Genomic DNA, 26,272 nt, shown 5'->3' on the forward strand with positions numbered 1-26,272 from the left:
AGTCGCTTCACGCGGTAATGATCGTAGCTATGAGAGTGGTGTAACGAAAGCCTCACAACTGGGGCAAAATGCAGGGCATCCGCGAAGGGAACGCGCCACTGCTTCTAGTACTTGACAAGCCACAGGTTCAGAATCACTGCCTTCTTTTTACGCCCATGGTTCTCCGAATCAAGCGAAGCATAAACGGCCAATATTAACGCCGGTAGTTCTCTTGACGTCATGACGACCCCATCGCCAGATACGTGCCAGTTACGTGTGATATCCCTGAACGCTAGAAGCATTGTAAACAAAATAGATAGCCTTGAAGTTCTGCTCATTTCTTACGATCCTCACCTACTGGTGATTTCCGAGACATGGTTACATAGTGGTATTCTTGATGAAGAAATTGTGCCACCGGACTACGTCATATACAGACGAGATCGCGGCTCAGGTGGTGGAGGCGTTGCTGTGATTGTGAATCGTGCAGTAAACGCAATGCTGCTTGAGCAGATTGATCAGCATGAAAGTTTGTTGTTGCACGTTACTGCGCATGGATTCACTTTTTTTCTTTGTGCTGTGTATTGTGCACCTGATGCAGCGGATTCTTTCATGTATAGTTTATTTGACCGCTTACTACCTTACCAAAACTGGAACTTAATTGTTACCGGTGATTTTAATTTCCCTGCTATTGATTGGTATAAACCGTATTATGGCCTGTCTGCCTCATGTGATATTATCATTGATCTGATGTTTCATTTAAACATTAAGCAAACCGTTCAGGTATACACCAGAGAGACATCTGTCTTAGACTTTTCTTTGTTATTCAAACCTTTTTTGATGGAGAGCTTAGTGTTGAAGCTGGAATCTCGGACCATCGTCTCTTGTTGTTCTGTTGTGTTTCGGCAATTGTTCCAGAGATGCGTCTGGTTAAAATTATCAAGGACTACGCACGTCCTGACGATAACGCAATCATCGACTCTTTACAATCACAGTTAGATAACCCTTGCAGCAATGACCTTCATAGTTGATGGTAACACTTTAAGAATGCAGTACAGTATACTAGTGAACATTTTGTTCCCCTTATAAAGGTTCGTATTAAGCGCCGCAATCCTTGGATAAGCCGTTAAATTATCAAAATGAAACGCAAAGTAAAAAATACCTTGTACGCAATAGTTGCAGGTTCTAAAAGAGGAACTTGCTTATTAGTTAAAATTATCAAAGTCCCGTTATTTCGACAAGACGCTCCCCAAATTTATCAGTAGCGATCCCAAAAAATTTTGGAATTTTCTAGGTCGCAGGACTGACCACTTGACCAAAATTTGAGTTAATAACAGCATTGTAACCGACTCCACGATCATAGCGCAAGGTTTTAACTCGTATTTTCAAAGCGTGTTCCTTATGGAACGGGCAACCACAGCTAGAATTCCAGTTGAAGATCCTGGCGACGTACCAACTATCTCTGGGAACGGTGTTATGTCTATGCTGCGTGAACTCGCAGATAAGAAATCCGCGGGCCCCGATGGGCTTTCAAATGCCTTTCTGAAGCGTTTTGCAGCACAGGTATCTATTTTTATAGCGAGAATCTTTCAAGTCTCGTTACTTTCGGGAGATGTGCCGGAGGACTGGAGGATGGCCCGCGTTGTGCCAATTCTAAAAATTAGGACAAGCTAACCATTTCTAATTATTCACCAATCTCAATCACTTCTTGTTGCAAGCAGCTTGAACACATAGTTTCTGGTTATCTTAACTCCTATCTTGCTGAGAATAACATTTTATCACCTGCACAACATGGCTGTCGGAAAGAAATATCCACTGTGACACAGTTACAACAGTTGATGATTTTTCTGTTGTGCTTGGTAAATCAGGACATATTGATGTACTTATCTTAGATTACCGCAAGGCATTTGACACAGTTTCCCACAGTAAACTTATAAACTGGAAGGTATAGACGTCCCTACTTACCTGGTTAATTGGATTAATGCTTATTTAAAACACAGGAGGCAGTACGTAGAGGTTAATGGTTGTAAATCTGAAGTGCTGCCAGTTACGTCAGGTGTACCCCAAGGAAGCGTTTTAGACCCGCTGCTCTTTTTATTTTATATGAATGATTTGCCGGCTTCTTTTTCCGGAAATGTCTCTGTCAGGCTTTTTGCAGATGACTGAGTTATTTTCAAGAGCATAAACGAGCGTAATAATTATTACCTCTTACTAAACTCGCTATTAGCTGTTCATCAATGGTGCCTTAAATGGAATATGCAACTTAACCTAGATAAAACTGTCCTCTTGCGAATTTCGTGCAAAATTAAGGTTTCTCCTTTCTCTTACAGCCTTCTAAATCATTCTATTATGGAGGTAACACATCATAAATACTTAGGGGTTACAACAACAAACGATTTAACGTGGTCTGCGCATATAGCAGACATTTGTTCATAATTTTCCAAGCTGTGCTTTCTGAGGCGGAAGCTTAGAGGCGCTCCAAGTAAGCTTAAACGTCTTGCATACATATATTTATTAGATCAAAATTAGAGTACGCGTCGGTCTTATGAACACTTTCATAAAAAAGGACATTTACCAGCTTGAGATGGTGCAAAGGATCGCGATTAAGTTTATTTGTAACAAATACAGGAGGCTTGATTCCACCACGACACTAATGAAAACAAATAACATCCAACTACTTAAAGTACGTAGGAAAATGTCCCGTTTGCTGTTCCTGCATAACGTTTTAGCACATAAACTAAACATTTCGCATCCCGCAGTACTTAAACAGCTATCGTCTAGACGAACACACCACACAGGAAGTCATTTACTGGAACCAATTTTTGCAAAAACTGAAACATTCAAACGCAGTTTTTTCCCGAGAACCGTTTCCGACTGGAACTGTCTTCCGGGGGCCATTTTCCAGTCCCTTAATTTTGTTAAAGCTCTAGAAGGGCATTTGTTTGAGTGAATGAGTGCTGTATATGGCGTATACGTGTATACATGTATAAACATGTATATGTGTATACATATTTTTCTGCTTCTTCATTAGCGGGAATCTGTTAAACTGCAGTATTTTTTTTTCTGTCATAGTGTATTTTCATGCCTTGTATAGCCCTTTCTGCATGGGCAATAACTGTTGGCCTGCAGTATTCTGAAATAAAATAAAATAAATAAATAAGTAACACTCGATAAGCGGAACAAAAATAATTACCCTCCCAATGGTTGAGAACGTTTATGGCCGTTGCACAATATCTTTTGTTGACGCAATAATTTGGAACAATATACCTAGCTTGACTAAATGTCTGCCAAATTTACCATCGTTGCTAAAGAGACTCTTTCATGCAGGGAGCTGCGAATCACCATATTAACATTGTGCTTGTAAACTACCACTAATATTGTACAAGTACCACATTGCTGCTGTAATTTTCATATTACCATTGTACTTGCTAATTAACGGTGTAATTACACAACCATACTGTAATACACCGTGAACTAGCCATATCGGGGATGGATCCTGATGCTGTCACAATCATTTTCTATAACTGTTAGTACAAAAAGTGTTCTTTTTCTTCATTGGACATTTGTTTCCCCCCGAAATTTATGTACGCGCACCCCCAAATTTAATTTGGCCATCCCGAGCTTTCAACTGGGACCCATCCCCAACTTTATGTAGGTTCCATCCCAAATTTTAAGTTGGCAACCCCCATATGTTTCTGGGCCCAACCCCAAATTTAGGTTGGCCCACTGCCAAATTTAGGTTGGACCACCCTCCAATTTCAACTTAGCCCACCCGTCATTTGAGTTGGTCCACCCCCAGATTTCAATTTGGCCCTTCCCCAAATCGAAGTTGGCCCAACTCCAAATTTCAAGTTGTCCCAACCCCAAATTTCAAGTTAACACCTCCCGAAATTTTAGTTGGTCCACCCCTTCTATACGCTTCTCCATGCTTTCTATAAGGATTCCGTTCCATCTGTATGGGTATGTTATTTTTATTTTATTTTTTGCTTTCAGGTATTCCTTATCACTTAAAAGCTCCCACTCATCTACATTTAGTCTATCATAACGAATAAATGCCCCAACATTTAAAATTATGCATTTTTGTGCACATGCAAGCCATCACACTTTTGACGTGACATGGCCGTGGACCACGATAAAAACGTTTACGCATTAAAAGTAATGATTTAGTGTAATTGTCCTATGTTACGTTACAGTGCGCAGTGCATCTATGTATATTAATATCTTGAATTTTAAAACTTGGTTCGAATATGCAATTCGACTTCATTTCATTTCAGTTATTTTCACCTTAAAGGCCCGGAAGCATTACATAAGGGAGGGCTTTAATCCTTGTCACTATGTTAGAACAAATGTACAGAGCAGTAAAGAAACAACAATAAACAAATGCAAGCCAGGAACATTTGGGAAAAAAAGGGGAACATCGTGTTAGAGTAAGGGTAGGTGGGATCGGTAATTAAGCAGTGGTGTTATTTAACATTTCGCGGAACGTTTTACGGTCAGTGCATGACACAATATCTTCTGGGAGATGGTTCCAATGGGTTATAGCGTCGGGAAAGAATGAAATGTTCATGGCAGATTATCGGGTGTTAACGTTTGCTATGGGACGACTGTGGCTTAAGCGAGAGGACGTACGTAAGAGTGGATTTAACAGGGAATGCCTGGAGTGTGGATGGTAATAAAAGGTGTGAAGCAAACAGAGACGAGAGATGATCCGGCGGGAAGCAAGTGATGCTAGTTCAAGTGTACGTTTTAGTGCAGTTATGCTGGTATCTCGAGAGTAATTGGAAGTTATAAACCGAGCAGAGTGATTTTGTATTGCTTCTATGTCATAGGTTAGATATGATTGGGAACGGTGCCAGATCGATGACGCATATTCTAACTGTGGGCGTATCAATGTTATATATGCTAGCTTTTTTTATTTCTGGTGATGCGGCTTTCACGTTGCGTTTTAAATATTCAAGAGTGCCTGAAGTATTAGAACAGATGGTGTCAATATGAGTTGCCCATGATAGTGTCGATGTCATGTGAACGCCGAGATATTTGTCAGACGGGGCATGATTGATGGAAGCTGAATTTATTGTGTAGGTGTGACTGGTTAAGCTGTGGTTGCGGGTGAATGACAGAGCTTTGGCTTTAGTAAGGTTAAGCGGCATGTACCATTTTTCGCACCATACTGCGATGGAATCCAGATCCTGTTGTAGTGAGCTGATTTAATTCGAGCCTTTGATTGGGGTATATAGGACACAGTCATACGCGAAAAGACGTTATTTATTCTTAATGTTAGCAGGTAAGTCATTGATGTAGATGAGGAAAAGTAGAGGCGATAAACCAGTGCCCTGTGGCACACCCGATGTTACGCTGCTAAGAGATGAATTATGGTTATTTGCAGAGGTAAACTGTTTGCGCCCTTTTAAGAAGTGTTCAAGCCAGGCGAGCGAGCTATTTGGGATTCCGACAGATGCGAGTTTCTGAAGTGGGTGATAGTGGGAAACGCGGTCGAATGCTTTTGAGTAATCCAAGAAAATGGCATCAATCTGCAAATGAAGGTCCATGAAATGTACAATGTCATGGGTGAACTCGGCGAGTTGGGTCTCGCATGAAAATAGTTTCTGAAGCCGTGCTGGTGAGGGTAAAAGAAATTGATAGATTCCAGGTGAGACATTAGATTGGATGAGATAATATGTTCTAGAAGTTTAGAAGGAATGCTGGTCAGAGAAATTTTGCGATAATTTAGAGCACGGGAGACGTCGCCAGCCTTGAAGATTGGTACGATATGGGCCTTTTTCCAGTCGTCGGGCAAGCTTTCAGTCTTTAAGGATTGCGTAAATATTAGATGTAATACCTGGCTAGAAAAGTTACTGGTGTTAACTAGTATTTTTGCGGTAATTCCATCACACCCGGCTGTGGTGGTTAGTTTGAGTGAAATAATGAGGCTTCATATGCCTTCAGTGTTGATCTTGATTCTGGCACTAATTTTACTGGGAGTGGTGGTATAGGTTCAATGGGAGTGTCATTAGTGTTGGAGAAAACTGAGGTGAAGCAGTCGTTAAGAGCTGACGCGAATTTCTCAGAGTTAATGAGATTACCATCCGGATCTGTTAGTTCAATCTGTCTAGAATGTGTCTTTACTGAAAGTAAGCGCCAGAATTTATTGGGGTTTGATCGTAGAGTCGTCAGAAGGTCATGATTAAAGAAGTTATCTTTGGCTATCGTCAGCTCCTGAATATATTGGTTAGCGCACACTTCGTATTTTCCCCATGTTTCTGAGTTATCTGAAAGTTTGGCTTTTCGGTAAAGCCTTTTGTTTTTAGCAAGGAGAGCTTTCAGTCGTTTATTAAACCTTTCATTGTTAGAGTCGGAGTTCACGAGAGCTGTTGGTATGTATCTAGCTTCCAGGTTCAGCAATACATTCTTATAAAGTTCCCAGTTGCTCTCGAGAGTTCTTGATAAGTAAGACTGCTGAAAATCATTAAAACATTTTAGAGTTCGTTATTTATAGCGTGAAAGTCCGCCCTTTTGTAATCTTTTATTATTTTTGTTGTGGGTTACTTTTTCTTAAGCGCTATTGTCATGCAGATATGGATGAGGTTGTGATCGCTAAGACCGGGTAGTGTGATAACGCTCTTTAAGCTATCAGGGCAAGATGTGAACATAAGGTCATAGGTGTTATCCCCTCTTGTAGGACATGATATCACCTGATGCATTTTGAAGTCAAGAATAAGATCAATAAATTGTTTAGCTACGGATAACTGTGACCTGTTGGTTACAGAAAGCAGAGGCCAGTTAATGTTAGGGCAATTGAAATCGCCAAAGACGTGAATAGGTGCGTTACGGAATTTGTCAGTGATGTCGGTTAGTGCTTTACGAAGTGGATCGCAGAATGACGGGTGGCTGTCCGCCGGCCTGTAGCACAGGCCAAAAATTGTCTTTCCAGCACCGCTGTAAGCGCGAGTCCACAACAGATCGAGATTATAATCCCGACTGATCAGGGCAGATGGGAAAGTGTTTCTGATAGCTAATAAAACATCCCCTCCTCTCCGGTTGCTCCGATCATGGCGATACCTAGCATAGCCGGAATTAGGAGCGAAAATTTCGCTTTCTCTTACGTCTCCGTTTAGCCATGTGTCAGTTAGTACCATGATGTCGGCATTGATGTCGTCAGTGAAGCTGCGAAGTTGTTCTCGTTTGGGTAGTAAACTGCGCATGTTAGTGAAGGCTATGTTAAGGAGAGGTAAAGATGAGAGACGATTGCGGAATGAGGTAGAAATGACAGGCTTCGCTGTCTCTCATTGCAGGTTTTCGTGTCTTGTTATTTGGGATGCCCTGTTTCCATGCACCTTTATGAATGGTCTCGTAGCCTCAATCACACTGTCAGAAGTAGGGTCGTAGTGATAGCGCTTATTGTTGACGAGCAACTTGTCTACGTATGGTTCGAACGCACATTTTTTGTGGTCGTATGAAACCTAACAATTTAGAACATGAGATGCGAGTTTCTAGAAGGAGCGAAATCTTCACGTACAGCGAAATTTGTTGCCTTTAGTTTCCGCCCACAGGCCAGAATGTTTTCCTTTGACTTGAAATGAGCCAACTTGATAATTATCGGGCGCTTTCTTTCTGGACGGTATTTGCCTATGCGATGAGCACGTTGAATAGCGCTTGGCTCTAGATGCATTTCCAGCTTGCTGGCGCAGAAATTGATTATTTTTTCCTCAGACTCTTTCCATGTTTCTTTTTCATTATCTTCCAGTCCAAGGAAAAGCAAGTTATTACGGCGCATTCTGTTGTTTGTGTCAGTTCTGTCGGCTTTTAGCAGCGCTATCTCTTTGATCGCATCATTCTGTCGAGTCGCAATTATTTCGTCCTGATGGTCGTTTTCTAGCACAGAAATACATTTTGTCAGTGCAGCAATTGTGTTGTCTTTGAGAACATTGGCTTCGCTGAGCTCAATTATATTGGTATGTATTTCCGAAATTATTTCTTTTAGTTCTTTGATAGTCTGGGAAAGGGAAGAAACTGTGTCTCTGTTGGGGCCTGGGTTAAGTTCAACATCTCCGGAGAGCAAGAGGATTAGATCGGACAGAAACGCAAAGGCAACAGCTTCATACTACAGATGCACCACTCTACACCATTTCAAGTCGCAGGGGCAGGACACCGCGAAGACACAACAATTCTCGCTAAGAAATTCCTTAGTATTTTGTAAGTAGCTAACTTGGAAGGTTAGGAAAGCGATGAGCATCCTGCGTGCAACGGTGTCATGCCCCAGCTGATCAGCTTTGCCAGGCCGATTATATACGGCTTGGCTTCACCCTGTGACTGGTGACGTCGTCTTCGTAGGGTGTTGCCAGGTGAAAGAATATTCTGCCGCTAAAACTGGGCTCTTCTTCATGGCTTCGGTGACGAAAGACAGACGGGTAGTCCAGGGTTGTGGAGGTTTCAGGGAAGGCGATCCGGTTTACAGAAGGGGTTCCGGGGTAGGGCATGCACCAGAACAAGACCAGTACGGCAGCATCTGGAAGGTTAGGAAAGCGATGAGCATCCTGCGTGCAACGGTGCCGTGCCATGTGTTATTTTTATACTAATGCACTAGAGCCACGTAGTACCACAATGTCCTAACTCTGACAGAAATTGTACATCATTCAAGTCCTAAAATATTCACAAGAGGAGAAATATGGAGCTAGCATTTTATATATTGCCCTACATACTAACTGCAACAAAAGCATAGACACGCATCTTATTCTGGAATACTGACGAGTGAAGTTTGCCTCAGTAGAAATGGCGCTTACATAAACTACTATGGTAAACAAATAAAACGGTAGGAAGCTAATCGGTTGTTAGCAAATTGGTTGGCAGTATTGAAGAAAAAAGTGCATTTGCAGTATGTTTCATTGTTCCTGAAGTCCACGTTGGAGAACGGCTGTAGGGCGGAAGCACAGAGTATAAGTTCTGGGTCATGAAAATTTTGCGCAGTTCCGCGCTCACTACGCCGCAATTCACTTTAACTTTGGCTGTCAAGCTGTCAAAAAATGACACTGGAGACGGAAAGAATATTATAATAAAGTCTCCTACTCGGTTTCTGTGTAGTAGTGCTCAAGGTTGAGCACCTTTTTGTGGCACGGCGATGTTGTCGTTGATATTGCGTTATGGCCGGGGTTGATTCTGAGGTGTCTTGTGGAACGAGTTCTACAATATGAAACGAGACCTGAGTACGAAGTTCTAAAATTTGTGAAAGACTCTGCATCACGGCAAAGATTCAGCTATTATATAGCGAGTCCTGTGAAAAGGGCACATTTTTGTGCTACTCTAACACGCCTTAAGATTCAATGTGCTGCGTCAATTTGGGACCCCGATCAGGTTTATGTTATCACTCGCATGGACTCATTGCAGAGCGGTGCGGTTCACTTTATTTTTTTCAGACTATTCATCCTATACAAGCCTCTCAGAAATGAAAAAGCGTGCCATACTGGAAGACCTATCGCAATGCCGTAAACTTGCTCATTAAACACTTTTACATAAGCTTTATCACCATCCATCCCTTCAAAACTATTTCTTTCAGTCACCCCATGCCATCTTTCAACGACGTGATCATTCCTTCGAAGTTAATCGCGTAAAGTACTAGCCATCCTCTTATGCCTACTCATTCATCCCTCGCACGATCATTCAGTGGAACAATTTGCCATCACACATCGCCGTAGAAGCTGGCACAAAAAGTTCGAAAATTTACTTTGCTCTGATGGAAATGTGTAATAATCTTTTGTTCTTTGTTCTTTTGTTCTTCCTTTCCATTCGCATTATGCTTTATGTTTTATTGCTGTGTTTTTATAATTGCTCTATGTATTGTTGTTGCTCTTTCTCATATGTACAGTGTTATTAATGAACGTATCCCCCCCCCCTATGTAGTAGCCTCCCCGTGAGGGGTTTTAGAGGTAACATAAATAAATAAATAAATAAATAAATAAATAAATAAATAAATAAATAAATAAATAAATAAATAAAAGGCCCCACGCTTTATTGATAAAAGGGAGACGATTCATTTTGTGGGGAATACACTGACATCTTTGGTCATAAACACTGTTACGCTGAGTTCTAGGGTTATTAAAATGGGAGACCTTGTTCGCTTCCCCTTGATACAGTGAAGCCGGTATTTCTGACAAGACAAAAATTACAGGCTCCCTTCACAGGTAAGAAAATCGAACAGATTTATCATTATTGACGCCAACTTAGCCACACATGTTCAAGTCCAAACTTCACTCGAGAACTTCTTTTCGGTGAACGTAAACGAATATATTACCATGTTTATGCGCACATTCTACAATTCGTGATAGCAGTAAGCAGAAACGCAAGCTATTTGTAGGTGGAATAACAGCTCTCGTTGTGGAAATAAAAAGCTATCCCAAAAGTGAGCCTGCCTGAAACTGGCAAGTTCTCATGAAGTCCCCCGCGTGACATAAACGATAAGTAAAATGAACATGGTTTCATGCTGCGAGCCATTGCGAGCCACGTAAAGCGAAGAAACGGTAGTGAACTCACGTGCTACAGCAGTTTTTTTTAGACAAAGTAATGACAGAATACGAAACGGTTAAGCTATTCTACGTGACTAATCAATAACACAGCATGGCTATCAGACAACGTCTCCTATACTGGCAACGACATCCTAGTGACACACAACACCAATTACTTCTTCGGCTAGAGTGCACGTGTGCTGAACTGCGAATTCAAGGTATTGCTTTTACCTTATCTAGTGCCAACGCTTCTAAGGCAAACACAACTCTCAGAACGCTATCAAGTTCAAAGTGCATTCACCGAACTGTAGCTTCTCAGTAGACGAAGACAAAATACTAGGCAGAACGCTTCCTGCAGCATCTGCTACAGCGGATCGCAGGGGCTCGATCGGAGATTTTCGTTCTGAAAAAAAAAAAAACGCGTTCTGTCACTGCAACGTCACAAAGTAGTTGATGGGAGGAATGTCTGAGAACGACAGGTGGAGAGTAGCTAATCAGCAAGCCGTGAACTCCCCAGAAGTTTAAGTGTCTCGTTTATCGCCTCCTTGGGTACAATTTGCTACAAAAGCAAATGTTTCTTGTGTTCTAACAAATAATTACTTTATATATATACAAAAAAAACTATTTTTGTCTTTTCAACCTTAAGCAAATTCTGAAGAAGTAATAGGCATGACTACTACTGTATATTACTAACTGTTTATCAGCGTGGTTGCTAGGTGGTGTCGCTCACAGCGGGAAAAAAAAAACGACGGGAACCGTGGCACACATTTCAAGAGGAAACACGTCGTCCCACCTCAATGTCCAACTGGGCCCCCAGGTCTCGGTGCGTCAGACGGAGAATTTAAACACACTGTTCATTTTGAGAAACCAAGGTGTCGCCGGAATCCGCTTTATGTCATCTCTTGAAGCGCATTTCGCATATCCAGCTACTCTGCTTCTTCCTCACGCAATGCCAACGCAATAATGAAAACTCAGAAGAAAAGTCTGTAGAATCATGAGGGGAAGATACAGGGATCTGTGATTTGGCTCCCCTGTCTTGCTCTAGTTCAAGAGTGCCACCTTCATATTCAATTTCACAGTGCAGCACATGTCGTTAGCAGCAGGCTCTTCGATTTTACTTCACGCAGGCAATACAGCACTCGTATTCTGTAATGTTCGATTTCGTTTACGTTTGTATTTATCGCGCGACGTGTCGAGCGGGAGATGACAGCAGTAGAGGATAGACTTGACAGTAGACAGTGACTATACAGTACGCTTGCCGGCGTGCGAAAGTTCACGCCCCTGTGGCCTGCATTTGCCGGGCCTCGCGTGGAAGAGTGGTTCGAACTTACAAGGCGCACACCAGCCTGCGCCCGCTTGGCTCACTATTCTCGCCTTCATAGACACCATTTATTATTTTTGTGGAGCAGGTAGAGAACCGATATTTGTCTGAAGAAGATATCAATGTTCAGGAAGCGCTTCCATATATGTGGTACCATCTGTCCTACACTACCTACACATTCGTAGGTGCACGGACGCGGTAGCACTTGCGGGAAAATATGCGTGAAAAGAACGGTTAATTTTTACATTGTTTAATATTATATGGGGTTTTACGCGCCAAAACCACTTTCTGATTATGAGGCACGCCGTAGTGGGGGACTCCGGAAATTTTGACCACCTGGGGTTCTTTAACGTGCACCTAAATCTAAGTACACAAGTGTTTTCGCATTTCGCCCCCATCGAACTGCGGCCGCCGTGGCCGGGATTCGATCCCGCGACCTCGTGCTCAGCAGCCTAACACCATATCCACTGAGCAACCAGGGCGGGTCTTTTTACATTGTTACCGAGCACGTTCGATTTTCACTCGTGTTTCGCTCGTGACAAGGGTGGTCTTGAGCCATCACGAAATGAGTGTATGAGAAATATGTCTAGCTGCCTCACAGGACTAATCTCTTGTCAGTACGTCATTGCAATTGGGCAAACACAGCGCAAGGATGGAACACCAGCTTAAGATGGTGTCCCACCAGCTTGGATGGGACACCGCAGGGCGGCGCAGTAAACTGCAGGGCTGCGCAGTAAACTGCGCAGCCCTGCGGTGTTTCATCGTTGTGCTATTATTGCGTCATAATTATCCAAAGCTAATTCAGTAAAGTATTTTATTTCGCTGTAATGTGTTTAGGCCGCTTTTCTACTTTGGGTGAAAAAACCATGTACTTTCTCGCGTCGTGATACCTGCATTCTCATGTATGAATGGAGCACACGCAAGGCTTCCAAGCTCATGCCAAACGCACCTGCATATGTCAATTTCCCGTTCATTGTGCGTATCTTGTGAATTTTGTGATTCGAAGGCAGGTTGGCAGCTGCGAGTAATAGAGAGGGTGACAGGTTGGCAATAGTACCCATGACGCTGTAGTGGGAGAGGAAAATTAAACTTCCGGCAGATGGCCACCGCGAACGGTTCCACGTCGTTGGACACCATCGCGCAGCTTAGCGGTGCGTCGCTTGCCTCGCTCAAGCTTCGAGACACTGAAGGCCTGCGCATAGTAGGACAAATGATGATGGGCTTGAAAGGAAAGGTGGCTCTGATCACAGGTAGGACCACATTGCACGTGACATACATCTCATCACTTTATTTTCTTAGACCCTCCAAAGAGTTTTACGTAAGGAGTGGCTTACAATAGGACTTGATTAAGTCAGTAACGAGAAAGCTGATCAGCTACATTTGTAATTAAACTTGTTGGAAAGCTGAATGCAGTAATTTGGCGAGAAAGGCTGTTTCATTCTGATTCTGCGCACGTATCAAACCAAAAAGAAAAGTGAAGAGTGCGAGCACGTGAGCGGGTCAATTGAAGTTCTCGGCAGGTGTGATAATATATTGCTGCTGGAAATGAAGTTTGAGAGGGGTGTATTCGAAAGAGCTGTGAAATACTTGAGGAATAAAAGCTTAGCAGCATGGTTGGGTCACAGAGGAAACCTCTATAAAGCGAAACCCTCTTTAATAAGAGCGTACAACAGGCTATACAGTTGAATTTGCACTTGAAATCGGCATTAGTTGGACGTAGGGATTTTTAGAGCACCGCTCTTAGGTGCCCGTTCCTGCAGCAAGCGACGGTGGCGGTGGTGGTATAGCCTAGCGAACGAGCACAGCGAGAGATGAGAGACGCGAGCAGCGAATAGCGGAGACCAATGAGAGCACGAGACGTTCATTTGAGGGATCACCAGCCGTTTGTGCACAGGTGCGAGCAAGAGCGGGCGTGAGAAGGGAAATATGGGGGCTTTTGACTCTACCTCAGAACTGCAGAGGAGGTTCCTTAGCGCGTGTTGTAGGCGTTCGTCCCTAGGCGTGCCGGCATTGCGGAGTGGGTTCGAGCTCGTTCACATTCCGGGGAGTGCCTTAGCAACCGCGGTTGAACACAAGTGGCTGAAAGGCCGCAGGTGACGATGACTGACTCAGAATCAGCACCGCAGGCGCGAAAAAGAATGTCCGACGTATCTTAAAAGGCGAAGGTCTCGTTGGTGTTGGAGAAGTCGCGGGGCGCGGTAATGCTGAATTTACCGTCGTAAATTGGTGGCTGCACGTAATTGTATTTATTCAATTGTGTTTTTTACTAATTGTAACAACGTGTCATAATTTTGCATTATTTATGGCGCCTCTAGGACACCAAAGCGGCAACGGGGACACCTAAGCTAGAACCCGGACTGGTCTGTGGGTTGGCGCTCGCCGAGGCCTGCGCGTGCCAGGCGTGTATAAGATCGGCTGTCCACGGCAGCAGACAGCCTATTGTTTATGGAAACATCCCCTGTCACGCTTCTGCCTCCGCGGCCGTAAGTCATGGGCCACCCTGCTTCCAGCTTCGATTCCCCCGCTACCACTTGGGTGCCCCAGAAGTCGTGCGCTGCCTGCTTTCTTCCTCGGAGGCCTCAGGTTCCTTCTTGAGGCTTCCATTTGCCGGAGCAGTGCTTGTAAAAAAATCCAATCTTTCGTCGCGACGAATGAGAGCCCCGAAACCTATACCACACTAGTCAAAACTTTGCACCTTCAGACACAGCGATCACCAAATGGGGCGTCCGTGCCAACTGCCTCACCACGCAGGCAGCCAGCGCCGAAGCGTAAACAAACTCAACCACACTCCGCAATGCCGGCATGTCTAGGGGACAAACGCATCCAACACGCGCTGAGAAACCTCCTCCGTAGTGTCAAGGCAGAGTCATATACTGAAGGAGCAAATGCCCCCAGATTATTTCTTTCACGCCCTTTCTTACTCGCGCATGTGCACAAACCGTTGCCCATCCCTCAAATGAATGTTTCATCACGATAGCGGACCCTTCAATAACGTCCACGCGGGAAACTGGTGTCATGCTCTCCTGTCCAAGCGCTCTATGCGTGGGTGCTCGTATGTGTTCTAAGCTGGACCACTCGTTTCGTACTATCCTTTGCTCGTGTTAGATCTGTTTCGGTTGCTTGGTTTTGACTCGTTCGCGCTTGTTCGGTTGTCATGGCTTGCAAGTTTTCTTTAATCTGATTGTATGCGCGACTCAAATTGTGTAGTACTTTCTGGAAGCCACGCGGATCCAGCAATTACGCAGGAACCTTCAACGAGTCATGTGTAAACGCCGATGCACTTGAACTTGCAACGATTGCCGACTCTGCAACATGTCTCTCTCAAACAATCTGCCTCAATATATTACGAAATGAAAACACGTACAGAGCTGCGCATTGTGGAGTATCGTAATCAAATTTCGCACTGTGGAGTATCGTAATCGTCGGTCAAATGTTTACTCATGAAGTGCCAATATGCCGAAGGCGTTGAAGCTACCGGAAAACTATCAGGTATATCCACATAAAAGCATCGTCAAAGAAAATTTCCACAAATACTACGAAATTACTGGCAGTTCTGTATTATACTTTCCTAAAGGCACGGTGATACACGCTGTTTCGCTCATGTCTTTCATGTGTTGTCAGTCGTTAAACAAGTGGAAAGAAACAAAAAGAATGTTTGTGGTTTGCGCTCCGAAGTAGGAATAATATTCTAGGACTCCCCGCAGTGGGATACTCTGCAATAACTTTGATCTCCTGAAGTTCTCTAACGAGCACAGAATGCATGGCACCACACGAGTTTTTGCTTCCCATCTCTATGGAAATGAGGCTGTAGCTCACTACTACGCGCCAGAGGGATCCGATCACAAAAGACGAAGACAACAGGCCCAGTACCCTGACGGGGCACGAGCAGTGGAATTGGTGGTTGCGAATTCGAAGGACAGTGGTGTCTTGTCCCGCTCCTGCCTGACTGAGCAGTCTGTGTTATAATATAATTGGTGCACACCAGGCACCAGCGTGTGCCTCGTTTTTTTCTTCACCCTGATACTCTTGACTCACGACTTCGCTACATCGCTTTCCGCTCCGGGTGCCTCAGCTGCTTCGCTGGGCCTACCACCGCAAGGAGCTCGAATCCCTTTGTCTACGCAGTCCGCCTTCTATCCAGTAAGCCATGGCCTCGAATTGTCCCGATCAAGTACTGCCGTCAGCGCCACCACCCCACAATGCCGAGGTCTCCACTCCCAAGCCCCCGGAGTTCTGGTCGTCGGACTTGAAGCTTTGGTTCATTACCATCGAGTCCGTCCGTCGACACTTCGTCAGTTCACAGTTGACCGTATTCGATCATGTAGTTGGAGCGCTTCCACCTTACACTGCTGCGTTTGTTTGTGACGTTCTACGCTCCCCGACCATCGACCGACCATATGACCACCTTAAGGCGACGCTCATCCAGTGCACAAGTGAAAGAGATCAGCAACGACTACAGCAACTTCTTACATTGAAAGAGCTCGGCGACCGCAAATCTACCGACTTATTACATCGCATGCAAGCCTTGGCTGGAAACCTGGCTCCTTCAACAGACAGTGCACTTCTCCGGAAGCTTTTCCAGAAATTCCGACCTCACCTTTATTCTCGATGCTGGAATTTGTAGATGAGTGGGCCGACAAGATTATGAACTGCTGCTACTCAGTAGCCACAGTTCATCGCCATTTTGGCGTTCCGTCTCATGACGTAGCCGCTGGTTACAGCTATAAGCGTCTCCTCGAAGCTAACAAGCACCTCACACGTCAAGTTGCGCGACTGACAGCGGAGGTCGCTATCATTCAAACACGCCGGCCGCGTTCTTCGTCATACCCTTACCGCTCCAGCCCCGGTCATTGTGGACGCGCCATTCTCTTCCTGATACACTTTGCTGGTACCACCGTCGCTCTGGCTCTTGTGCAAACCAGTGCCACCAGCCCTGCTCCTACGCCGGAATCGGGAGGGTGGAACACTGACGGCGACCGCTGTTCCGAGCCACAGATCCAGTCGCTTTTTTTCGCATCCGTGACCATGGCACCAATGTCCGCTGCCTCGTCAACGCTGGCGCCGAAATCTGCGTTATTTCCCTTACGTTGACCGAGCGCCGCCATCCTAACGACTTCCCTCCTCTCACCGTGGTTAACGGATCGGCCATCCGGACCTATGGCCAAATGTCTGTAACTCTTGACATATTTGTCATCGCGGCCGAGCGCCAGCCCATCAGTGGTCCGACTTTGCTTGGAACTACGAGCTCGTCATCAACGTACGGCAGAGCCGCATCTTGGAATCTGAGACATGCTTAACCGTCCAAGGTGTTTCCTGTCGCGCGGCACCGCTCCGGCTTCTCCAGGCGCACGTGGCCGCTCCCGACCCTGGGTCTGCCATCCTTGCCGAGTTTCTGGACTTCCGAATCCCCTCCTTTCAATCCACGGTCACTCACAGCGTGACAGATCATATCGTGACGACTGACCCTCCTGTGTTTGCTCGAGCTAGTCGCCTCGCGCCGGATCGTCTAGCTGCCGCCAAAAAGGAGTTTGAACGCGTGTTTCATCTGAGCTTCCTTCGTCCCTCTTCCAGTCCTTGGGCCTCACCTCTCCATATGCCAAGAAGACTGACGACTGGCGCTCCTGCGGTGATTACCATGCTTTCAACAAGGTCACGTCGGCAATGCACAGGTGCACCATTTTTACCAAGTTCGACCTGGTAAAAGCCTACCACCAGATTCCTGTGGAACCCTAAGATATTCCGAAGCGCAGCATTATAACAGCCTTCGGCGTGTTCGAATATGTGCGCATGCCTTTCGGTCTTCGTAATGCGGCCCATACCTTTCAGCGTTTCGTTGACCAGGTATCTCGTGACTTGACGTGCTGCTTGGTCTGTCTTGACGACATCCTCTTCTGCGGCACCATCGCCGATGCTCATAAGCGCCATTAAGTGCTCGCAAGAATCGACCAGTTTGGCCTTGGTGGTAATCATCCGAAGAGCGAGTTCTGTGTTACGGAGTTAGATTTCCCCGAACATCTCGTCAGCGCATTTCGCATTCGTCTACTCCCGACCCACGTCACAGCCATCTGTGAGTTTTCTGAGCGATGCACCACTACGCAACCATACGAAATTCTTGGCTTCGCCAAGTTTTACGCCACTTCATTCCTCGCTGCACCAATACTGTAGCATCTCTACGACGTTCTCTTTGGTCTCAAGACGCCGAATACTCCCATGGCCTTGAACGACGCTGCTGACCACGTGTTGAGAGATATCAAAGAATTCATTGCCAGCACGATACTCCTGGTCCACCGCAAATGCGACAGCCCAACATCCGCCATAGTTGACGCATTGGTCACTGCTCTCAATGCAGTCTTGCAGAGATGAGTGTCTGGTGCTTGGCAGTCCATCGCCTTTCTTTTTGCAAGACGCTTGCGCCCACTCTACGCTGCTACAGCACGTTCGACCGAAAGCTACTCGCTGTCCATTTGACTGCACTTTCGACATTTTCTCGAAGTATGCAATTCCATGTCCTTACTGACCATCAATCTGACCATCTATTATACTGACCTTCCTTCCTTCCTTCCTTCCTTCCTTCCTTGTACGCTTGCCGCCAAATCAGACAGCTCACCTACATTTCTGAATAAACCAGCGACATTCATCACGTCAGCAGAAAATCTAACGCCGTTGCCGATGCAGTTTCTCGCGCCGCCATCAATACAAAGGCCACGGCCAACCGGCTATCGACTTCCAGGCCATGGCTGCCGCGCAGAGTGTCGATGTGGAGCTGCAGCTGCTTCGCATGAGTGGTATTTCTCTCGTGGTGGAAGATATCTTGCTTTCTCACTGCGGCGTGCCCCTCGTTTGTGATACGTCGACTGGGCGTCCTCGTTCCTACATGCCTCGTCATACCACCAGACCCTCTTTGATACTGCCACTCTTTGGCTCCCCCTGGCATTCGCGCAACACAGTGACTCTTTCCATCTCGTTATGTATGGCCCAGTATCGACGTAGACTTTCATCGCTAGTCACGCATATATCTCCACTGCCAACAGTCTAAAGTGCATCACCACACTGCGACTCACCTTGGCACATTCACAATCCCGGATGCTCACTTCAGCCATCTGCCCGTCATTGGCCCCTTTGGTCCCGGCGAGAACCGCCGCTACCTGTTTTCCAGCATTTACAGGTTCACCAAATGGCCTGAAGCGATGTTCCTCCTGGACATAACGGCGGAGTCGATAGCTCGAGCACTCATCACACTTTGGATTAGCCGCTACAGTGTGCCTTCCAGCATTGCGACTGACCGTGGCCATCAAATCGATTTAAATTGTTCACAAGTCTACTTCGGCTCATAGGCGTCAATTACATCATGCAAGCTTACCACCCGATATGCGACGGGATCATCGAATGATTTCACCATCAACTGAAGGCTTCACTCATGGCTTCGACTTTTCCTTTATCATCTATGGCGCGTCTTCCATTCGTTATGCTTGGCCTCCGCACTGGTCTTCGCAGTGATTGTTCTACCAGTTCCGCCGAGCTTACATTTGGTACCACTCTTAGTGTCCTTGGCGAATTCTTCAACAAATCACCCACCATAGCTACTGACATTTCCGAGTACGCCTACCGTCTACGCAGCGCTATACGTAGCGCCATTCCTCCCCGACAACGGTGTTCTTCCCGGTGTCTTTGCGTCAACCTTAGCATTGAAAATTAAGCGCACGTCTTTGTGCGCAACGACATTGTGCGTCCTCCCTTACGGCCCCCGTATGATGGTTCATTCAAAGTACTCAAGCGTGCAGCTAAAAACTTTCTATTGCTCATCAACGGCCGGGAAGATACAGTATCCGACGAATGTCTGAAGCCTGCCTACCTGGGCTCTGACATTTTAGCCACTCCTGCTGTCACATCCCCTCCCCACCAGGCCAGTCCTACTCGTCGCATTCGCTTCGCACCAGAACCGTACGCTCTTCACGATTCTTCAAGCTCACGGCTTCCTCGCTAGAAGCGGGGGCCCTGTAGCGCACTACTACGTGCCACAGTGATACAATCACAAAAGACGATGACGACATGCCCAGCACGCTAACGGTGCTCAAGCAGTGGAATCGGCGTTTGCGAAATGCAAGGCCAGTTGCGATTCATCCCGCTCCCGCCTGATTTAGCAGGCTCTGTTAAAATATAATTTGAGGACATCAGGCGCCACTGCCTGTCTGGTTTTTATTCGCCCACAAGGCCATCGAGGACAGGCTTGAACCCACGATTGTGAAGTTTATTGGCATCCCCTTTGTGATGGGGCCCCGACAAATACTCACCTAGCGTGGTTTGTTTCTTCTCGTTTTACAACATCAGTCACCATCAAGCCTTTTGCCAATCTGACCTCGAACTTAACTTTGCTATTATACTCCCATCACTGTAATGTATTATTACCTACGTTTTCGATCACACCAATTTTATCAATATCTCGATCCCTGTTCTTTTAACTAGTACTCTTATCGTCTCTCACTTATCTCAACCGCTGAGCAGGTAACCATGCCAACCTCGAATCCCAACGCACTTGGAAAGTGGACCCTCCCGACCTGCTACGGTGAATAAATGTCTTGGCATTCCATTACGATATGTTGAGTCGTTTCCTAGCTTTATTTCTGGACTTTTTTTCGCAAAACACACGCAGAGCCTCATACAGTGGTGCATATGAGTACCGGTAAGTCCTAAATGAGTAAGCATTTCTGTGCTTGAAACAAAGAGAAACGGATCCGTCCCTTCGTGCCTGGAGCAGCGGGCGAGTTCACCATCGTGCGGCCCCTTGCTTCAACACCAACTAAGCGGCGTGAACACAGTGTTCACGGAGCTCGCTGCACACGCCTGACTCGACCAGTTTCACAGATCACTTTAAAAATACGGGCACTATAATACGACCCCGTGCGCCTCTCTTTATGCTAATGTCGCTAATTAAGTGGTGAGAGCACAGCGCGTGAAGCTATCATCAGTCGGGACCTCTGTCGGCATCGCAGATCGCTTTCAATGTGAGGCCCGCGCAGCGGTGCCATACGAAGCCACCGCCTTTGTAGCTTTAGCCGCCGTTGTTAATGGTTCGACAAAGATAGATAAAGCGCTAAAGAGCGATAACGCCTTATAATGATAGAAACGTCATCAGCGCACCTGGCGCCACGACCTGCACTACTTTACTTGCGTCATCAATACTCCTTGCGCCGCCGTCCGCACCAGTTCATGTCACCGTAACACTGTAATTTGTACTGGCCTGATCAAGTTCCATAACATGGATAATGAAACCAGGCTAAGTGGAGATGTGCAAGCGGCACAATTCTTACGCCTACTTAGACGCATGCTTAGACCCCAGAGGCGTTTATGCGTGAATTTGTTCTCCTCAGATCAGCCAGAAGTTACCTTACAGATTTCCGCTCCTAATTTATTTCTTGCCGTATCTGTAAATATTCTGGGTATTTTCTGTCTGCGTCTTTTGTATCCAATTTAACGTCTCTGTTTCACTTTTTTACATCACGTGGTCTATTTACACTTTCATTGCCCTAAACTTGGTTGCCAACTTTCTTGACGTCTTCCTGCATTCTGTGTCCACATTAATGATGTGGAGATATTTGTATAATTTAATCAGTTGTTTCTTCTGAACCACGTTCTTTAGTCATATCAAAAAGGCAAGCTTTGTTTGAGCTTCTCTAACCTCAAAATAAGCCCATCACGTGCCACCATGCACTGCCTCATCTATACGTTTTCCATGGGCTCCCAAAGCCAGTCCGCTCACTGCTCTCTGGTTAATCTTAAACTCCAACAACATTTCTGATTTCTATTACAGAATTGTATCTGTGAATCTTAGCGCTGGCATCCTCACACTTCTCAGAATATCTTATAAGGGCATTCCACCTCCCTTTAATTTTGGCTTACCTTTGTGGGCGCTAGAGTAAATCTTTCCTTTGTTTATGTATACACCCTGGTATTTATATTGCTTAACTATGGATGTGACTCCCTGTAGTACTCATACCACGCCAATACTTGTCTTTTCACTAAATATCATAATTTGATTTCCAGTTCTGCAGCGCCACGCCTTAGTCACGCTGCTGCTATGGCGGCTTCAGGGTAAATAAAGTAAGCACATTGCACTCACATCAGCCCAAGCCGTCGTTAAAGATACTAGTCCGTCCTTGATATGCATCCCCGCTGAATGTGCGAAATGAAACGGTTCTAGAGAAATTTAGTCACTTGCATAGTTGCTAAAAAATATAGTATAGTTTGAAAGAGAATCTTTTCGGAGGCACATTATTCCTCTCAGATATTATTTCCACATGTCACGTTGTACTTATTTTTCATATAGTCTAGAGTACTACAATAATGTATTGGGTACTATTCTAAACGATGCGCTTAATATCATCGTAGACGCGATGATAGTCATGCATATCGTTACGTGGAAGCACAGTAGATAAACTTTTATGCAGTGTATATACAAGGGGTTGTAAGCACTGTCCAACATGGAAGCCATTCAACATGAAGCAAGGCATCATCATCCTCAGATCAGCCAGAAGTTGCTTGTTTACATGTCCCACTAAATCCACATCATCAAATTGTCCACATCATCTTCTTCGAATAGCACGTAGCAATATACTACAATTAGGAATAAAAAAGCTCAATAACTAGAATGGTAGGCCTAGGAACTATCTAGGAATGCACACTTCTTTAATTTCTGGAGTATATAAACTGGCCTACATTTTCTCTCTGGTGCAACACCCAATTTACCTAATTATTTGAAATGGCGTTTTTGCACAACATTTCGGGAAAAAAGTGCTACCAGAATTGATACCTCCCACAAAAGAAAAAAAAAACATGTGCGATACCAGACACGGTTGCAGGCATTTCCCAATCAATAAACCAATTCAGAGAATGATCTCGTAATTTACTATAAGGATCTATAACAGACTACGCTACTCATGAGAACAACACTCACCGAGGACAACATAGGGGAAATTACTTGTGCTTAATAAATGAAATAAAGAAACGATAAATTTCATTTATTAAGCACAAGTAATTTCCCCTATGTTGTCCTCGGTGTCAGTGTTTGTTGGCTTCTCATGATATTACTAATAAAAATCGGGCCCCTCGGTTAAACCCCTTTCTTCCAGACTAAGCTACTGGAATTTGTAAAGCCACATTCGGCGTTGTTACGTGCCATAACCGCAACGCCCATTATTTGGGTGCTTCCCATGAGACAGCCCCTTCAGCAGCGACTGCCCGGACGGCGACGGGGCCCGACGCCAACTTTAACGGGCAAACAAAGATGCTCCCATGACCGTCAAGGCCCTGACAAGCTGACCGTCACGCAAAGCAGTGAGCCAGTGTCGACGACTTCCGTAGAAACAGCGTGGACCCCTGACTCTAGATTGTCCCGCCATTGCTTCGGAGGCGGACTCCAGCAACCTGATGCAAGCATGGGCGGAGGGCTGTGAAAAGTACGACCTGTATGATTCGCCGCAACAAGGCCGTTAAATTTTCTTGTGCAAGGAACTCATAAAAAAGAACTGCTAAAAAATGAAGTCTCGTGTGCTTACACGAGTGTGCGCAGTCATGTAATATGTACAGATTTTTAAAGTGTTCCCAGATGAGGAGTCCGTTGAGTACATAAGTAAAATAAACCAGTTTCTCGCTTCCTTCAACCTTCCGAGCTCACTTCCACTAACAAGCAACTGTCGGCGATATATACGGACGACGTCGTAGGTCTCTTTAGCCAGCCTAATAAACCAGCCCACTATAGCGCAGACCAGCTACCATGTTTTATGCGTTCCGGTTAAGAAAGCAGGCGACCCTCTGTATGATGCCTGATTCCGCATAACAACTGGATGAGTGCGGTGAGATGGGACCTATATACAGCTTACGCCATTCGCCAACAAATGCTTTGTGAGTGACTTGATGAGCACAGAGCACTATGACGGCATGATATAGGGCGAGTATCTGGCTTTGCGGTTGGTATTCATCGGGTCTTTCAGCCTGGATTTTTTAAAACAAATAGAGGGTATACTACTGCCTACATTGATATTGTGGTTGTTGCGTTTCTAAGCAGAAAGTAGTTTTCAGCATAGATTACAAACCAGCTACTAGTGCCAAAGCTCGTACTCATATAAGAATAATTGCGACGGGTGATGTACCGGAATTTTAATCTAGTAAATGCGACTAAGGGTATAAGGCTTCTTGAAACTGATGGGACACCGTGGAGAAGAAGTTGCGGTCTCAGTGGAACTTCGGTAGAGAGGCATTTGCTTTCAGCTATAATATTTGCCAAGCTTCAACTTCTCCTCGGCACGCAGAATTGAACCACTGAAAGTGTTTACTTACATTGTGATTCACGCGCGTATTGTATCAAGGTGGGCAAAAGCTTATAATAGAGGCTATGGACCTAATGTGTTTAATTACGCTTAGCTTGTTGTAGTTGTGTAAGGAGCTCGAAGTAGAGTTAAAGGATAACAGGTCAGAAGCTGAAATTCTTAAGAGGAAACTTTAGCTCGCACCCAACACCAATGTGGCCTATTCAAATACATGTAAAATGCAATAAAGCTTTTCTGCAATAATCCCTTGACGGATTCTAATGACTTTTGTTCCATTTGAGAGGGAAGAGTGAATTCTAGTGACTGCTGAAAGCAGAATTTCGATTTAGTGTGTGAAGTTTGCCAAAGAATTTTTTTTTTAAATTTGGAAGTTGAAAAAAGATAGACGAGCGAAGTTTATAAATTATTTGCTCTGTATCAAAAAGAGATATCATGGTTCGGTAAGCGTCATTCACTTGATCATTCAAAGTGGGCAAATTTGATATGCCGATTAATAGTTTACGTGAATTTGTCATGTTGTATACAAGGGTTCTGAAGAAGCTGTATTTCCGCATGACTGAATTTTTTTTAGATGTGTGTGTAACCTATCAAATTTGTCCACTTTGGATGTACTATGAGATACAATCCAGAGAATTGTGATATCATGTTTTCTTGCTGAGAAACAAAGTTGTAAACCTAATAGTGTCGCTTTCTGAAAATGTTCAATTTTTGCCAATTTTTAATAAGAAATTGACCACCGAAATTGAAAATTCCAGACACGCTGTCGCTAGACTTTAGGTTCTTATTGTAAATGCAACAAACCTCGTCAAATGTGGCGCAGTTGCTACTGAGAAAAAAAAGAACGAATTCTCTTTTTACATGTATTCAGATACGAGAACCGGAGCCAAAGCTTCCTCTTAAGTCTGTTTCATAAAGAAGCAGTGATCAGGATGATACGGAATATTTCCGCAACCTAATTCACAACCTAAGAGCGAGAAATGCAGGAGCGTGAGCAAATTTGGCAGGAACGAGACAAAATTAAGTAGGAAAAAAGTAGGCAGCAAAAGAAAGGGATAGAAGCTTTAAATGAATAGGTTGAAAGAATGGAACATCAAATACAAGCAAAGGAGCTGAAGTGTCAAGTACCCGTAGATGTAGCGCATGGAAGGTGTCAACAAGTCCCACACATGGTTTTGCCGATAGTTGAAAAAGATGCTAATATTTGTTTGCCTAAAGGTATGTTCGTAGATGATGCTGGATCCATAGACCATGGCGTAGTGGCTGAAGAGCCCGTTCACGGGGACCAGATTGAACGCGATGAGATACTGTGCTAATTGAATGCTAGAGAGGCAGCTAGGCCAGTTGCGGACGATTTGGCGCAAAGGTCAAGGAAGTGTGTCGCGAAGGTAGCTCTTGCAGATGGAATCCAAAGTAACATCGATTCGTCAGCACCGGTGGAGAAACATCTTTGAGACTAGTGTAGAATTCAATTGAAAGTCAGGAAAGCGCGCTGAAGTACAATGTAGGCGGGACGGTGCTGTTGTCGACAGCTCCCAAGTATGCAGTAACGTTGCATAAAAGAAAGTAACTGCAATGTCCCGAAGGGTTTTAGGCTTTCTGCCAGTGCAGGTAGCAATGAGAGGAATTATTTACCCGCAAATCGTTCAGACTGCGTGGTTGTGATGGAAGTCGTGACCGATTATATGAGAACGGGTCAGCTCTAGATGCGAGCGGAAGGCTCGAAAATGAGCGCCAGAAAGCAGGGAAGGAGAATAAGGAGCCGCAGGTCGGAAATGGGGAAGAGAAGGCGACGCGGTCAAATAAAGCTAAAATCGCTAAACGCCTTGGGAAGCGCAGTGAAAGAGTCACAAAAGCGGCCTTGTCGCTCGAGATATTTCCAGTCAAAGCGTGGCCGAGTCACCGGACAAGAAAGAAAAGAAGGGTCCATTGCGAAAGTGGGCAAAGGCCAGGGGGCAGTTATGTTCCCCTCTCATTTGGTTCTTTTTGAGGTGTACTATGCATGACGAAGGAACGCGAAGTGGTAAGGTAACTCGATAGGGGTAGTATAGACGTTGAAGTTGTAGCGCGATGCCTAGAAGGCATGCTGCATGCAAAGTGTCGGGGTTTTGCAGTGAGGGGAATGGCCTACGTGCCAATGGTAGGCCCTGGTTGAGATG

Source organism: Dermacentor albipictus, chromosome 2, assembly GCF_038994185.2.
Source record: "Dermacentor albipictus isolate Rhodes 1998 colony chromosome 2, USDA_Dalb.pri_finalv2, whole genome shotgun sequence".
Lineage (NCBI taxonomy): Eukaryota > Metazoa > Arthropoda > Arachnida > Ixodida > Ixodidae > Dermacentor > Dermacentor albipictus.